The sequence below is a fragment of the Lissotriton vulgaris genome, chromosome 8, assembly GCF_964263255.1.
Source record: "Lissotriton vulgaris chromosome 8, aLisVul1.2, whole genome shotgun sequence".
Taxonomy (NCBI): Eukaryota; Metazoa; Chordata; class Amphibia; order Caudata; family Salamandridae; genus Lissotriton; species Lissotriton vulgaris.
Genome location: NC_141696.1, coordinates 1,558,743,059 through 1,558,759,612, shown reverse-complemented (window position 1 = coordinate 1,558,759,612; position 16,554 = coordinate 1,558,743,059).

The window sequence follows — 16,554 nt, the reverse complement described above, 5'->3', positions numbered from 1 at the left end:
TCTATGGAGCCTGAAAGAAGAAGTTGCTGGCAGGCGACCAGTGAAGAGATTCGGATGGATCCAAGCCTGGATCGAAGATGGAAGACACCTGTAAGCAGAGGGGACCAAGTTCTCATTCACTAGCCAGTGATTAGATGGGCACCAGGATGGCACCGGATGGAGTCACCTCGACCAGGTGAGTGGGCGACGCTGGGCTCTGCAGTCTCACGGACCAGGAGGCGTTGTCGGCGACCAGGATGGAGGTGCGAGCTGTCCCACAATGGTTGCTGCTGTCGACGTCGCTGGACCCAGGATTGGGGCAACAAGTCTTGGCAAATTCAAGCCCACGCGGTGGACTTAAAATGGCATCTGGAGTGGACCAGGAGGGTCCGGGGTGCTCCTCTTTTGGAAGGGAGCAAGGGCCAGTCTGGAGCAACCAGACCAGCGGTGTTGATGTCGTCGTTCGTCGTCGGGAAGGTCACAAGCCAGCGGGCTAGTAGCCAAACAACGCGGTGAGCAGCAAAAAGCAGAAGGGCCCCACGCAGATCTGGTGGATGCTGGAGGTCTGAACTTCGGTGCTGGAGCTGCTCAGGGTTGGGGCTTCTCGTACCCCAAAGCACTCACTCGAGGATCCCTCGGCGGTCGTGCTGGGCAAGCGTTGTGCAGTCTTGAAGATGGCCGGTCCCTCGAGGTCTCGTCGCACCCACGGATCTCAGCTGAGCTGACGATGTGGGTAGAGGTCAGAGGTGCCAGGGAAGCCGGTTCTCGTCGAGCTGGGCAGTCTTGATCCGGAGGAGAGACTTACAGCAGACCGCGATGCTTGGATGGTGCCTGCGGATGCAGGGTGACTACTCCTTAGCCACAAGGGAGAAATCTTGAGAAGAAGTCGAAAGTTCCTTTCGTAGAAAGTAGTTTCAGGATTCAAAGATGATCTAATTTGGAAGGGGGCCCGCTCCTATCTTTATACTAGGAAAAGGGGCTGGCACGCGACTAGGTCCTGCCCATGGGTGGGACCAGGAAGGGGGTGGTTACACCCCTCTCCCATGCCGGACTTTCCCCAGCTCAGGGGCTGGTGTGCCCCTGGAACTGGTTCTAGCCGGCAAATGCATAGTGAGCACCGGGGTGCCACTTGCAGTCACCTTCCTCTAAAGACCTGCCTACCCAGGATACACAAAACCCTGTCTGGGATGGTGCTAGCACCGCCCCTGACAGGAAACCCTTTGTCCAAGCTCCCCTCGCTGGAAGGACTCCCAGCTGCAGGGGGTCAGACTTGTGTCTGCGGTGGCAGCATCCATTTTGTGATGCTGAGGCTCGAGTTAACTTTAACCGGGGTTCACAGTTACATACATGTCGTGTCCCTCTAGAAGGGTGGAATGCTAACCCCGTCGCCAGAATTGGCGAGGGGTTAGTATTCCAATTCGTATGACACCTTACTCGACATGTTTTGATAAAGCGATACCAAAGATAGCATATAACCGCGAGGATTATAATGCACTTAAGAGTATATGGTATGCGTTATTATTATTATTATTATTATTATTATTATTATTTAAAATCTTATATAGCGCGCAGCTACCCTTGGGCATCCCGGCGCTTCCAGACAACATCAGATGGTAGAGGGGACAGCATCGAGGCGTTATGCCGGAAACAGAAAGGTTTTAAGACCTTTGCGGAAACGCAGTGTACAGGGTTCAGCTCGAAGTTTTAGGGGGAGCGAGTTCCAAAGCTTTGCCATATTAAATGAGAATCTTCTCCAACCAGTGCGGGCCTTTTTGACTCTAGGCACCATCAAGAGATGTTTTGTGTCTGATCGCAGCGTTCTGCCAGCTTTGTAGGGAGTCACTAGATTTTTTAAAATAAGGGGGCCTTTACCTGCGAGAATTTTATGCGCGGTGCAAAGTGCCTTAAAGGTCACTCTCTCCCGCATGGGGAGCCAATGCAATGCCTTCAATGCCGGTTTCGCTGATTGCGTCCTCGGAATGTCCATAAGCAGCCTTGCCGCTGCATTTTGGACCTGTTGAAGGGTCTTAAAGGTTGATTCAGGGGCGCCCAAAAAGATGGCGTTACTATAATCGAGTCTAGATGTTATAAGACCCTGAATCAGCAGCTTCCTCAATGTTACCGGTAGTAGAGGGAAGATTTTCCGAGCCGACCTGAGCAGGGCATAACATACTCCTGCTGTTTTCTTGGCTTGGGTGCGGAAAGACAAGTCTGGTTCTAGCCTGACTCCAAGGCTTTTGATCGCATCTTTGGGGGCCGGGGGATCGCCCATACATCCCGGCCAGCTGAGCGGCGGGAGAAGGGTAGTTTTACTCCCCAGCAGCATTATTTCCGTCTTTGAGCCGTTTAACTTGAGGGAGGAATCTCCCATCCAAGTGTGAACATCTGCCAGGCAGGAGTTCAAGATGTCAGGATTGTCGGCCAGATGTGATAAGGAAACCACTAGCTGCGTGTCGTCAGCGTAGCTGACGATTTTGATGTCATATGGGGATACTACGTCCTCCAGGGGGGCCATATATACATTAAATAATGTGGGGCTCAATGACGAGCCCTGTGGCACTCCACACTGGAGGGGAATGGATTTGGAACCTAATAGCTGTTATCATGGAACAGCTATTAGGACTTGGTTCCGCAAGCTGCAAACGGGCTCAGCTCATGCCAGAGCACCATCTCACACGATTCCAAGCACTCTGCCTTCAGGATTGTCAAGGCCTGCCATAGGAGTGACTGATAGGAATCTGTGTGTCCATTTTAGGGTTAGGTATAGGTATACTATATCTAAAGCAAAGGGTGATTACACCACCTTGCCCCAGCTGGCGTGCAGCCAGTTGTGTCAGATTTAGATGGCCAGCCAGGGGTGGCATAATACATGCTGCAGCCCCTGGTAGGCCCTGGGTACACCTATGCCCTGAGTTACAGGGTCTGATAAGGTGGCCCAGTACCAATTAGATAGGTACCTAAGGTACATGGAATCCATTTTACAGAGAGCAGTAGGCCTGGGGCCCTGAATAGCAGGGTCCCAGGTCAACTAAGTCGAAAAACCAGCAAAACACCAGGCAAAAAGTTGGGGGTAACCATAGTCAGGTATCCACCTTCCTACAGGTGACAGACGCATCCTTTCTGGGATGGGGCGGCCACATGGGATAGGCGGAAATCGGAGGCCTCTGGTCTCCGACAGAGTCCGAGCTCCACCTCAACCTCAACCTTCTGGAGCTTCGGGTGATCAGTCTTGCGCTCAAAGCATTCCTTCCCTCTGTCCGGGGAAGAGTAGTACAGGTGTTCACGGACAACACCACAGCCATGTGGTACTGCAACAAACAAGACGGATGGGGTCGTGGACCCTATATCAAGATGCCCTCTGCCTCTGGACATGGCTGGAACATCAGGGCATATCCCTGGTGGTTCAACCCCTGGCAGGTTCACTGAACGCCAGGGCGGACAAACTCTGCAGCAGGTGCATGATGCATCGCGAATGGTGTCTTCACTCGGAGGTGGTGCAAGGTTTTTTTTAGCAGTGTGAAGAGTCTTGGTTAGATCTATTCGCCACCAAAGAGAATGGGCACTGTCAGCAATTGTTGTTTTTTATTTACATTATTTTTATTGCGTTTTTCAAATAAAACAAAGCATGAATACACATTGCAAAGCATTCCACATTGGCCATGTAGGGTAATTATATAACAAAGTGTCTTTCGCGGTTGAATCTACACATAGAATTGAGCGGACTACGCACAAAGAGAGATCAGAAGCATTTGTACAGTTCTCATGGTTACACATACTATATATATATATATATATATATATATATATTTTTTTTTTTTATATATATATATACACATACTTAATGTCAGCAATTCTGTGCGTTGGAATTTCCAACGCGGCACTCTCTAGGCAAAACTTTTTGTTGCAGGTGGAGTTGCTGTCTTCTATACACCTTTCCGCCTATATCAATCAATCAATCAAGACACTTATAACACGCACTGAGGGTCTCAAGGCGCGGCGGGGGGGTTCTGCTAGGGATCGAAGAGCCAGGTCTTGAGGAGTCTTCTGAAGGTCAGTAGGTCTTGGGTCTGCCGTAGGTTGGTGGGGAGTGTGTTCCAGGTCTTGGCGGCGAGGTGGGAGAAGGATCTGCCACCGGTGGTCGTTCTTCGGATGCAGGGGACTGTGGTGAGGTCGAGGCCGGCGGAGCGGAGCTGGCGGGTGGGGGTGTAGAAGCTGAGTCGTCTGTTGAGGTATGCTGGACCGGTGTTGTGGAGAGCTTTGTGCGCGTGGATGAGGAGCTTGAAGGTTATCCTCTTGTTGACGGGGAGCCAGTGAAGGTCTCTCAGGTGGGGTGTGATGTGGCTGCGGTGAGGGATGTAGAGGATCAGACGTGCCGAGGCGTTCTGGATGCGTGCAGTCGTCTCAGGAGCTTGGCCGACATTCCTGTGTAGAGGGCGTTTCCGTAGTACAGCCTGCTGGTGACGAGGGCATGGGTCACTGTTCTAATTTTGGTTAGGATCCACTTGAAGATCCTGTGGAGCATTCGGAGGGTGTTGAAGCAGGATGAGGAGATGGCGTTGACCTGCTTAGTCATGGAGAGGGTGGAGTCGAGGATGACCCCTAGGTTGCGTGCGTGGTTGGTGGGTGTCAGGGCTGTTCCTAGTGTTGTTGGTCACCAGGAGTCGTCCTAGGCTGAAGGGGTGGAGCCGAGGAAGAGGACCTCCGTCTTGTCCGAGTTCAGCCTCATTCGGCTGTTCCTCATCCAATCTGCGACGGACTTCATTCCTTCGTGGAGATTGGTTTTGACGGTGTGATTGTCTTTGGTGAGGGAGAGGATCAGAGCTGGGTGTCATCGGCGTAGGAGATGATGTTGAGGTTGTGCTGTCGGGCGACGTGGGTGAGGGGTGCCATGTAGATGTTGAACAGCGTCGGGCTGAGGGAAGAGCCCTGGGGTACTCCGCAGATGATCTCCTGGCATTGGAGCGAAAAGGGGAGGCGGACACTCTGAGTTCTTCCGGAGAGGAAGTATGTGGTCCAGTCCCGGGCCTTCTCTTGGATCCTGGCATCGTGTAGGCGTGTTCGTAGTGTGCGGTGGCAGACCGTGTCGAATGTGGCTGACAGGTCCAAGAGGATGAAGGCCGCTGTTTCTCTGTTGTCAAGCAGGGTCCTGATGTCATCATTGGCAACAATAAGGGCATTTTTTGGTGCTGTGGTTGCTGCGGAACCCAGGCAGGGACGAGTCCAGGATGCTGTTTTCCTTGAGGTAGCGGGTCAATAGTTTGTTGACGATTTTCTTGGTGACCTTCGCAGGCAACGGGAGCATGGAGATGGATCGGAAGTTCTTGAGGTCCTTGGGGTCCTCCTTGGGTTTCTTGAGTAAGGCGTTGATCTCGGCATGGTTCCAGCTTTCCTAGAAGGTTGCTGTCTCTAACAAGATTTTGATTACTTTCCGGAGATGGGGGGCGATGGCTGTGCAGGCTTTGTTGAAGATGTGGTGAGGGCATGGGTCTAACGGTGATCCAGAGTGGATGGTGTTCATGATCTTGCTGGTGTCCTCATCGTTGATGCTGGTCCAGGAGATCAGGCGGTCGGTGCGGGTGGTGGTCGTGGGCGCCGTGGTTGTCGGGGCTGTCGTGGCGTTGAAGTTGTTGGGTATGTCGGCGATCTTGCGGTGGAAGAAGGTTGCCAGCGAGTCCCACAGGTCTTGCAAAGGTGGGATGTTGTTGGTGTTGGGGCTGGAGTTGGAGAGTTCCTTCACGATGTTGAAGAGCTCTGTTGTGTGCGTTGTTGTCTAGGCAGTCTTTGAACGAGGCCAGATTGGCGGCCCTGATGAGTTGATGGTGTCTGCGATGGGCGTTCTTGTGGGCTGCGTAGTTGTCCGGTGTTCGTTCGCGGAGCCAGTTCTTCTCCAGTTTTCGGCATGTTCGTTTGGAGGCCTGGAGGTCCTCGGTGAACCAGGTGGCTTTCTTGCTGGCGTGGCTGTTGGAGGGTGTCTTAAGTGGGGCGAGGGTGTTGGCACAGTTGTCGATCCATTGTCTGAGGTTGCGGCCGGCGGTGTCCGGGTCGGTGGAGTCGGCAGGTGGGCTCTGGGCGAGGGTGGTGGTTAGCTGGTCTTCAGTGACTTTGCTCCAGCAGCGTCGAGGCATCTGTTGGGTGCGGTGGTGCATGGTGGGCTTCCTGAAGGTGAAGTGGATGCAGTGGTGGTGAGTGGTGTAGTTGAAGGTGACGTGGGGGCTTGCGGTGAAGATGGGGTCGAGCGTGTGGCCGGCGACATGTGTGTTGTCACGAGCTGTCTGAGTCCGAGGTTGGCGATCAGGGTGGTGGAGTTGGTGTCGGTGTTGTTGTCGAGGAGGACGTTCAGGTCCCCAAGGAGGATGTAGTCCGTGGAGGTGAGGGCGTGTGTGCTGATGAAGTCAGCGTTGAAGTCGCTGAACTGTGGTCGGGGTCCAGGAGGTCTGTAGATCAGAGTTCCTCTGAGGGTGGTCTTGGGGTCGGTGTGGATCTGGAAGTGCATGTGTTCGGCGGTGCTGAGGGTGTCGCCTGTGTTGGTCGAGACTCTGAGGGTGTTTCTGTGGACAATTGCGATTCCTCCTCCAACGCAGTTGGTACCGACCCTGCGGGTGATCTTGTAGCCTTCCGGGATGGCTATGGCGATGTCAGGGGCTGAGGTGGGGTTCAGCCAGGAGCAGGATACCAATGATGACGCTGGACGGCCATCGGATGGGATGACAGTAGTCGTCCTACCGGTAACCTGTGTGAGGTATCCTTTAATTCCGAAAAGGGTTTACACCATGCACTTACCTTTTCATAATTAGTGAGAGAAAAGCTAGCTTGAGCTAATCCTATTGGCTCCCACTGGGGAACTCTGTACAATCTCTTTGTTCACTATCAGGTGTGTTCTCGTCAAGGGTTGAGTGCGTTGAGGGTGCTGGCATTGTAGCGGAGTCGGGCGTTGTGGTGTTCGCGGGGGCCAGGGGTTATGGCGCTGGGCTCGATCCAGGTGCGGACGGGCACAGATGGGCTTGCCTTAGGCACGCCTACCATATATGGGGAGGTGAGAGGGAGGAGCAGCTGGGAGGCAGGGCGAGCGAGGGGCGGGGCCGCATGGCAGCACCTGGAAAACAGGATACAAAAGGCAAAAACGGGGGGGGGGGGTCAGCACAAATACAGGTGATACATGTAGGAGAGTGGGGTCTGCAATCCTATGGTCCCCCCCGATTTTTGCTTTTTGCTTCACTGGTTTACGACTTTCCCTGGCTGTGGGCTGTGGGCCTGCTAATCAGACCCACAGCCTTGCTGTTCTCTCTCTAAATTGACTCGCATGTACCCTAGGTGCATTTACCAATTGGTACTGGGCACCTTATCAGCCCCATTACAGCATACCTTAGGTATCCAGGGCCTAGGTGTACCCAGGGCCTACCAGGGGCTGCAGCATGTATTATGCCACCCCTGCTGGCCACTCAAATCTGACACAACTGGCTGCACGACAGCTGGGGCATGGTGGTGTAATCACCCTTTGCTTTAGATATAGTATACCTATATCTAACCCTAAAATGGACACATGTATTCCTATCAGTCACTCCTATGGCAGGCCTTAACAATCCTGAAGGCAGAGTGCTTGGAATTATGTGAGATGGTGCTCTGGCATGAGCTGAGCCCGTTTGCAGCTTGCGGAACCAAGTCCTAATAGCTGTTCCATGATAACGCGTACCATATACTCTTAAGTGCATTATAATCCTTGCGGTTATTTGCCAACTTTAGTATCGCTTTATCAAAACATGTCGAGTAAGGTGTCATATGAATTGGAATACTAACCCCTCGCCAATTCTGGCGACGGGGTTAGCATTCGACCCTTCTAGGGGGACACGACATGTATGTAACTGTGAACCCCGGTTAAAGTTAACTCGAGCCTCAGCATCACAAAATGGATGCTGCCACCACAGACACAAGTCTGACCTCCTGCTGCTGGGAGTCCTTCCAGCGAGGAGAGCTTGGACAAAGGGTTTCCTGTCAGGGGCGGTGCTAGCACCATCCCAGACAGGGTTTTGTGTATCCCAGGTAGGCAGGGCTGAGAGGAAGGTGACTGCAAGTGGCACCCCCGTGCTCACTGTGCATATGCCGGCTCAAACTAGTTCCAGGGGCACACCAGCCCCTGAGCTGGGGAAAGTCTGGACAAGGGAGAGGGGTGTAACCACCCCCTCCTGGTCCCACCCATGGGCAGGACCTAGTCACGTGCCAGCCCCTTTTCTTAGGATAAAGGTAGGAGCGGGCCCCCTTCCCAAATTAGATAATTCTGAATCTTGAACTACTTTCCACGAAAGGAACTCTTGATTATTTCTGAAGGCTCTCCCTTGTGGCTAAGGAGTAGCCACCCTGCACCCGCAGGCACCATCTAAGCATTGCGGTTTGCTGTAAGTCCATCCTCCGGATCAAGACTGCCCAGCTCGACGAGACCCGCATTCCCTGGCATCTCTGACCTCTACCTACATCATCAGCCCAGCTGAGATTCGTGGGTGTGACGAGACCTGAGGGACTGGCCATCTTCTGAAACTGCACGACGCTTAACCAGCACGACCGCCGAGGGATCCTCGAGTGAGTGCTTTGGGGTTTGAGAAGCTCTAACCCTGAGCAGCTCCAGCACCGAAGTCCAGCCCCCCAGCATCCACGAGATCTGCGTGGGGCCCTTCTGCCCTTTGCTGCTCCCCGCGTTGTCTGGTCACTTGCCCGTTGGCTAGTGGCCTTCCTGACGACGTACCACGACGATTACACCGCTGGTCTGGTTGCTCCAGACTGGCCCTTGCTCCCTCCCAAAAGAGGAGCACCCCGGACCCTCCTGGTCCACTCCTGACGCCATCTTGACTCCACCGCGTGGGCTTGCCTTTGCCAAGGTTTGTTGCCCCCATCTTGGGTCCAGCATCGCCGACAGCAGACACCTGCGTGGGACAGCTAGCACCTCCAGCCTGGTCACCGACAACGCCTCCTAGCCCGTGTGACTGCAGAGTCCAGCGTCGCCTATCCACCTGGTCGAGGTGACTTCATCCGGTGCCATCCTGGTGCCCACACAATCACTGGCTAGTGATTAAGAACTGAGTCCCCTCTGCTTTCAGGTCGTCTCCATCACCGATCCAGGTTTGGATCACTCCGAACATCTTCACTGGTCGCCTGCCAGCAACTTCTTCTTTCAGGCTTCATAGACTCCAACGAGGATTGCCGACGTCTTTTGAACACTATGCAGCCGCAGCCCCTGGGCTAGGTAACCCGAGCATTTCGGTGCTCCAACGCAGGTTCACTATCTAAGTGTCCAGATCCTTTTTCGTTTTGAGTCTACCTAGTCGGATTCGTCCGTAAACAGTGACTTTAGAAATACTAGCCTCCATAGACTTTGTCCCGTATCCTGCGTGAGAGTGCACACTCTGCACCCGATCTCCCTCGGCCTCCTGCTCCTAACCTTAGGGTCCAGTAGTGTAGTCCTAGTGATCCTTAAGCCTCTGGATCGAGTTACTTACCTGCTAGTATTTCGCATTCCACTTTTAGTGTATATGGTTTTTCGTGCCCCTCGGGCATTTGTGTAAATTGTGCAACTTGAAGTATTTTCTTAAGAGTTTTGTATTGTGCTTAGCTCCCTGACTCATAAAGAGATCAGGGTAGACTTGTTATAAATAAATATCCTTTATTTTTCATAACAACTTGTGTGGTGTCCTTTCACTTGGTGTTCAAAGGGTATATGTGATGGTAAAACAGCTGGCTTAACACGCCCTCTAGAGTTTAGCCTAAAGACTGCTTTTGTCCACGCTACTAGGATAGCTGGTCTATAAGGTTGACTTACAACCAATCATCAATAAGGGTCATTTGGTAAGATACACAGTGATCACTAGAATAGTGAGCACTATATATCAGGCCAACTTCTCACATTGGTGTGCAGCGGTTGGGATTTGAGCTTGCTGTTGTTTTACCTCGCACGTATCCTAAGAATATCATTTGAAAGATCACATAAGTACCCAGGTACATATAACTTAGCTTAGAATACTCTGAGTTCTACTGAACCAGCTGTTGTAGTGTAACAGGGCTTAGCACACCCTGACTACAACTCTTAGCAAGGGATCCGTAGGCAAACAAATAGTGTAGGTAAGTGCACCACTTACACCTCACTAGAAAGCATGTCTGACCAAGGAGAATCTTCACAGACTCCCCTAGTGGTCATTGACCCTCCACAGGTCATGTCAAGATATGCAGCTCTTAGCTTCCAGGAGATGAGACAACTGTGTACCTCCAGGAAGCTAAAACCGGGTTCTAACCCTACCACTCCATTTCTGATAGGTCTCTTAGAGACTTATGATGCCAGGAGGGCTTTTAACACAGGCCCCCCTAATCCAGATGGGAGTATGCCCCCCTTAGAGGGAAATGTAAATGTACATGTATTTATATAGCGCAAATCACTGACCGAGGTCGGTATCTAAGCGCTTGCTTAGGGAACCCGTCCTGGTATTCCCCTGTGAGATAACCCCGGCAGGGTATCCACAAGGTGAAAGCCAGGCATCCCGCCGCAAGGGGCCGTTGTGGAGATTAAGCAAGCTATTGCCCAGAGTCGCACAGTGTGAACCCGTGAGTCGAGAAGGCACCGGAGCGAGAATTATCGAGTCCGTGGAATTTTTTAGCCCAAGACCCGCCGAGGCGGGGAATTGAACCCTGGTCCAGGGCCGATCTCAGCTTCCGGGTCTGCCGCCTCTAACCCCTGAGCCACACTTCTCCACCTTTGGGGACCCTGACCTCAATCTCAATGGAACAGGAAGTGAAGAGGAGGAAGAGGATCAGGAGTTGTCAGGGGACGAGGCAGACAAAGGTCAGGTAGTAGTCAGTAGACTCACCAGGACCAACTTAAGCAGGCATGAAAATGGACTTGGGGGACCCCCAGGCCCACTTTCAGGCAGGCTTAACATTGGGAATGGACGAGTTGAGTCTCTCTCCAGAGGCTCTAACAGATCCATTCATACCAATGGCTCTCAGGCATCTTCTCACAGAGGGATGACATCCCCTCAGAGAAGAGAGCATGAAGCAAGATGAGGGAAGTCAATCTGAGGATTGAGAGGGAAGAACTTGCCCTTGCCAAAGAGAGACTTGCCTTTGCCAGAGAGAAGAAATTGAGTGGGGCAGACCCCACTGGTGGCAGCATCATCCCTAGAGATAAGGACAGGAGTTTTGATACTAGACACCTGAGTAAAATAGTGCCCCCCTTTAAACAAGGGGATGACATCCACAAATGGATGACTGCTTTGGAGAGAGCCTGCCCTGTCCAGTGCATCCCCCAGAGTCAGTGGGCAGCTATTTTGTGGCTCTCCTTTGAAGGCAAAGGTAGAGATAAGCTCCTCACTACTAGAGCTGAGGATGCTAACAATTACCAAGTCCTGAAGAATACACTGATTGATGGGTTTGGCCTAACAACTGAGCAGTACAGGTTGCTGTTCAGAGACACCCAGAAAATTCAGTCTCAGGATTGGGCTGACTTTGTAGATTGTGCCACTAAGGCTTTTGAAGGCTGGTTACTGGGAAGTAAAGTTACTGATTACACAGGATTGTATAATCTAATTATGAGAGAACAAATCTTAAGTAATTGTCAAAATCAGTTGTTGCATCAGCACCTTATTGACTCAGATCTGACCTCTCCCCAAGAATTGGGAAAGAAGGCAGACAGATTGTCAGGACAAGGGTCAAGCAGCAGAACCAGAACCAGGGTGGTGGCCAGAAGAAAGCAGACCAGAAGGGTAATGATAATAAACAAAATGGCCAGAAGTCTTCAACAGGGCCCCAACAATCTAAGGAGGGTGGGTCCCAGAACTCCCAGAAAAAGAAGAACAATGGTCAGAAGAAACCATGGTGCCAGTACTGTAAAAGTAATACTCACTGGTTTAGTGATTGCACCAAGAAAGGCCCAGCTCCTACCACTACAGCCCTAAGGCACTGCAACCCCTAGTTCAGTTAGTAGTGGTAGTGTTCCCCCTAAGACTTTAGTGGGTTTGACATTGGTATCTGAGGCAGGCTCTGACCTAGTCAGAGTACCTACCCAGGCTGTTCTTGTTTGTACTGGGGACATGGATTTGACCCCTACAATAAGCCCGAGTACTCTGGGCAAGTATAGGCAGACACCCTTAATCAATGGAAAATTAGCTCAGGCCTACAGGGACACTTGTGCCAGTGTCACTATGGTGACACCAAACTTTGTGGACCCTGATCAGGTAATACTAGGTTCAGACTACCTAGTGACCAACGCTAGCAATGTCACTACCAACCATAGTATTGCACTTGTTAATTTCTCCTGGGGAGGGGTAAATGGCCTCAAAAGGGTTGTTGTTAGTTCAGACCTCCCAGTGGACTGTCTTTTGGGCAATGATTTGGAATCCTCCCAATGGTCAGATGTGGAGTATAGGACTCATGTGGAGATGTTAGGTTTGTCAGCACATGTCCTTGCTGTGACTAGGTCACAGGCCATGAAATGGCCAGCTGAACTAGTGCTGGATCCTGGAACAATGGACCAGACACTAACCAAGAAGAAGAACAGTAGGGTTAAGGCAGTGCCTTCCCCCTTGCCTCAAGGAGAGGATCAGCTCTCACAGGAGACTGACCAAAAGACCCCAGAAGGAACTGTCCTAGAAGAACTTGAGCCTGAACAGGTTGAGTATCTTGGGGCAGGGGGATCTTCCAGGGCAGACTTGAGCAAGGCACAGTTAGACTGTTCATCTCTTGAGACCCTCAGACAACAAGCTGCTGCTGAGGCTGCAGGGAATGCCACAGGTGCCCATAAAGTGTATTGGGAAGATGGACTCCTTTACTCTGAGGCAAGAGACCCCAAGCCTGGTGCTACCAGGAGGCTGGTCATCCCCTTGTCTCTGAGAGGTTTCCTTCTCACCTTGGCCCATGAAATTCCCCTTGCAGGTCACTTAGGCCAGAACAAGACTTGGGACAGGCTTGTCCCACACTTTCACTGGCCCCATATGTCTGAGGACACTAAGGAGTTTTGTCGCTCATGTGTCACCTGTCAAGCCAGTGGCAAATCAGGTGGCACAACAAAGGCCCCCCTTATACCACTACCTGTGGTGGGGGTACCCTTTGAAAGAGTGGGGATTGACATTGTTGGACCAATGGACCCACCAACAGCATCTGGGTACAGATTTATACTGGTGGTAGTGGATCATGCCATCAGGTATCCAGAAGCTATTCCCCTTAGGACCACTACAGCTCCTGTTGTGGCCAAGGCCCTACTCTCAGTTTTTACTAGAGTGGGGTTTCCTAAGGAGGTTGTCTCTGACAGAGGTGCAAACTTCATGTCAGGATACTTGACTGCTATGTGGAAAGAGTGTGGTGGCAACTACAAGTTCACCACTCCCTACCATCCACAATGCAATGGGCTTGTTGAAAGGTTCAACAAGACTCTCAAAAGGATGATAAAAGGGTTACCTGAAAAGCTTAGGCGAAGATGGGACATCCTTTTACCCTGCCTTTTGTTTGCCTACAGAGAGGTCCCACAGAAGGGGGTTGGCTACAGCCCTTTTGAACTTCTGTTTGGGCATCCTGTAAGGGGACCCCTGTGTCTTGTGAAGGAAGGATGGGAGAGACCTCTCAAAAAGCCTAAGCAAGACATAGTGGACTATGTACTTGGTCTCCGCTCCAGGATGGCAGAGTACATGGAGAAGGCATCTAAAAACCTGGAGGCCAGCCAAGAACTCCAAAAAGCTTGGCATGACCAAAAGGCTGTCTTGACTGTGTATCACCCAGGACAGAAGGTGTGGGTGTTGGAGCCAGTGGCCCCAGCAGCTCTCCAAGACAGATGGTCTGGACCCTACACCATTATTGATTAGAAGGGAGAGGTCACCTACCTGGTTGACCTTGAAACTCCCAGGAGCCCTCACAGAGTACTTCATGTGAACAGGCTTAAGGCATTTGTCGACAGGGAGGCAATGAGCTTGCTCATGGCCACAGATGAGGGGCAGGAGGAAGAGAGTGACCCTCTCCCAGACCTGCTCACTCAGAACCCTGATGATGGGTCAGTGGATGGTGTACTCTTTTCTGACAGCCTCTCTGAGCATCAACAAGAGGATTGTAAACAGGTTCTTCAATCCTTTAGACAAATGTTTTCTCTGACAACCAGTCAGACAAACTGGTACACCCATGAGGTGGACACTGGTGACAGTCTGCCTATAAAGAGTAAAATCTACAGGCAACCTGACCACGTCAGGGACTGTATCAAACAAGAAGTACAGAAAATGTTGGAATTGGGAGTCATTGAACCCTCAGAGAGCCCTTGGGCTAGTCCTGTAGTTCTAGTGCCTAAACCTCACACCCAAGATGGTAAGAGAGAGATGAGGTTTTGTGTAGACTACAGGGGTCTCAATGCTGTCACTAAGACAGATGCCCATCCAATACCAAGAGCAGATGAACTCATAGATAAATTGGCTTCTGCCAAATTCTTGAGTACATTTGACCTGACAGCTGGTTACTGGCAAATCAGGTTAGCTGAGGATGCCAAGGCCAAGACAGCATTTACAACCCCAGGAGGTCATTACCAGTTTGTGGTGATGCCCTTTGGTCTGAAAAATGCACCTGCCACTTTTCAAAGGTTGGTGAACCAAGTTCTCTCTGGGCTGGATGACTTCTGTGCAGCATATCTAGATGATATTGCTGTCTTTAGCTCCACCTGGGAGGACCACCTGATCCACCTGAGGAAAGTTTTGGAGGCCCTGCAAAAGGCAGGCCTCACTATCAAGGATACCAAGTGCCAGATAGGGCAGAGTCAAGTTGTATACTTGGGCCACCTTGTAGGTGGAGGCCAAGTTCAACCTTTGGAGAGCAAGATACAGGCCATAAAGGACTGGGCTCCTCCAACCACCCAGACACAGGTCAGAGCTTTCCTGGGCCTGTCTGGTTACTACAGACAATTTGTCAGAAATTATGGAACCATTGTGACTCCACTTAATGACCTGACAAGTAAGAAAATGCCAAAGAAAGTTCAGTGGACAGTTAGCTGTCAGAAGGCATTCCATAACCTAAAGCAGGCCATGTGCACTGCACCTATTCTCAAGAGTCCAGACTACTTCAAGCCATTCATTGTCCAAACAGATGCTTCTGAGTTGGGTATGGGAGCTGTTCTTTCTCAACTGAATATTGATGGTCATGACCAGCCCATTGCTTTTATAAGTAGAAGGCTGACCCCTAGAGAGAAACGTTGGTCAGCTATAGAGAGGGAGGCCTTTGCTGTGGTTGGGCCCTGAAGAAGCTGAGGCCATACTTGTTTGGCACTCACTTCAAGATTCAGACCGACCATAAGCCCCTCTTATGGCTAAATCAAATGAAGGGTGAAAATCCCAAACTTCTTAGGTGGTCCATTTCCCTACAGGGGATGGACTTTACAGTGGAGCACCGCCCAGGGACTGACCATGGTAATGCAGATGGTCTCTCCCGGTACTTCCACTTAGAACAAGAAGACTCACCTGGTCAAGGTTAGTTTAATGTCCCTAAGTTTGGGGGGGGGGGGGGGGGGGTTATGTAGGAGAGTGGGGTCTGCAATCCTATGGTCACCCCCGATTTTTGCTTTGTGCTTCACTGGTTTACGACTTTCCCTGGCTGTGGGCCTGCTAATCAGACCCACAGCCTTGCTGTTCTCTCTCTAAATTGACTCACATGTACCCTAGGTGCATTTACCAATTGGTACTGGGCCACCTTATCAGCCCCTGTACAGCATACCTTAGGTATCCAGGGCCTAGGTGTACCCAGGGCCTACCAGGGGCTGCAGCATGTATTATGCCACCCCTGACTGGCCACTCAAATCTGACACAACTGGCTGCATGACAGCAGGGGTAAGGTGGTGTAATCACCCTTTGCTTTAGATATACTATACCTATATATAACCCTAAAATGGATACATGTATTCCTATCAGTCACTCCTATGGCAGGCCTTAACAATCCTGAAGGCAGAGTGCTTGGAATTATGTGAGATGGTGCTCTGGCATGAGCAGAGCCCGTTTGCAGCTTGCGGAACCAAGTCCTAATAGCTGTTCCATGATAACGCGTACCATATACTCTTAAGTGCATTATAATCCTCGCGGTTATTTGCCAACTTTAGTATCGCTTTATCAAAACATGTCGAGTAAGGTGTCATACGAATTGGAATACTAACCCCTCGCCAATTCTGGCAACGGGGTTAGCATTCCACCCGTCTAGAGGGACACGACATGTATGTAACTTTGAATCCCGGTTAAAGTTAACTCGAGCCTCAGCATCACAAAATGGATGCTGCCACCACAGACACAAGTCTGAGCTCCAGCTGCTGGGAGTCCTTCCAGCGAGGAGAGCTTGGACAAAGGGTTTCCTGTCAGGGGCGGTGCTAGCACCATCCCAGACAGGGTTTTGTGTATCCCAGGTAGGCAGGGCTGAGAGGAAGGTGACTGCAAGTGGCACCCCGGTGCTCACTGTGCATATGCCGGCTCAAACCAGTTCCAGGGGCACACCAGCCCCTGAGCTGGGGAAAGTCCGGACAAGGGAGAGGGGTGTAACCACCCCCCTCCTGGTCCCACCCATGGGCAGGACCTAGTCGCGTGCCAGCCCCTT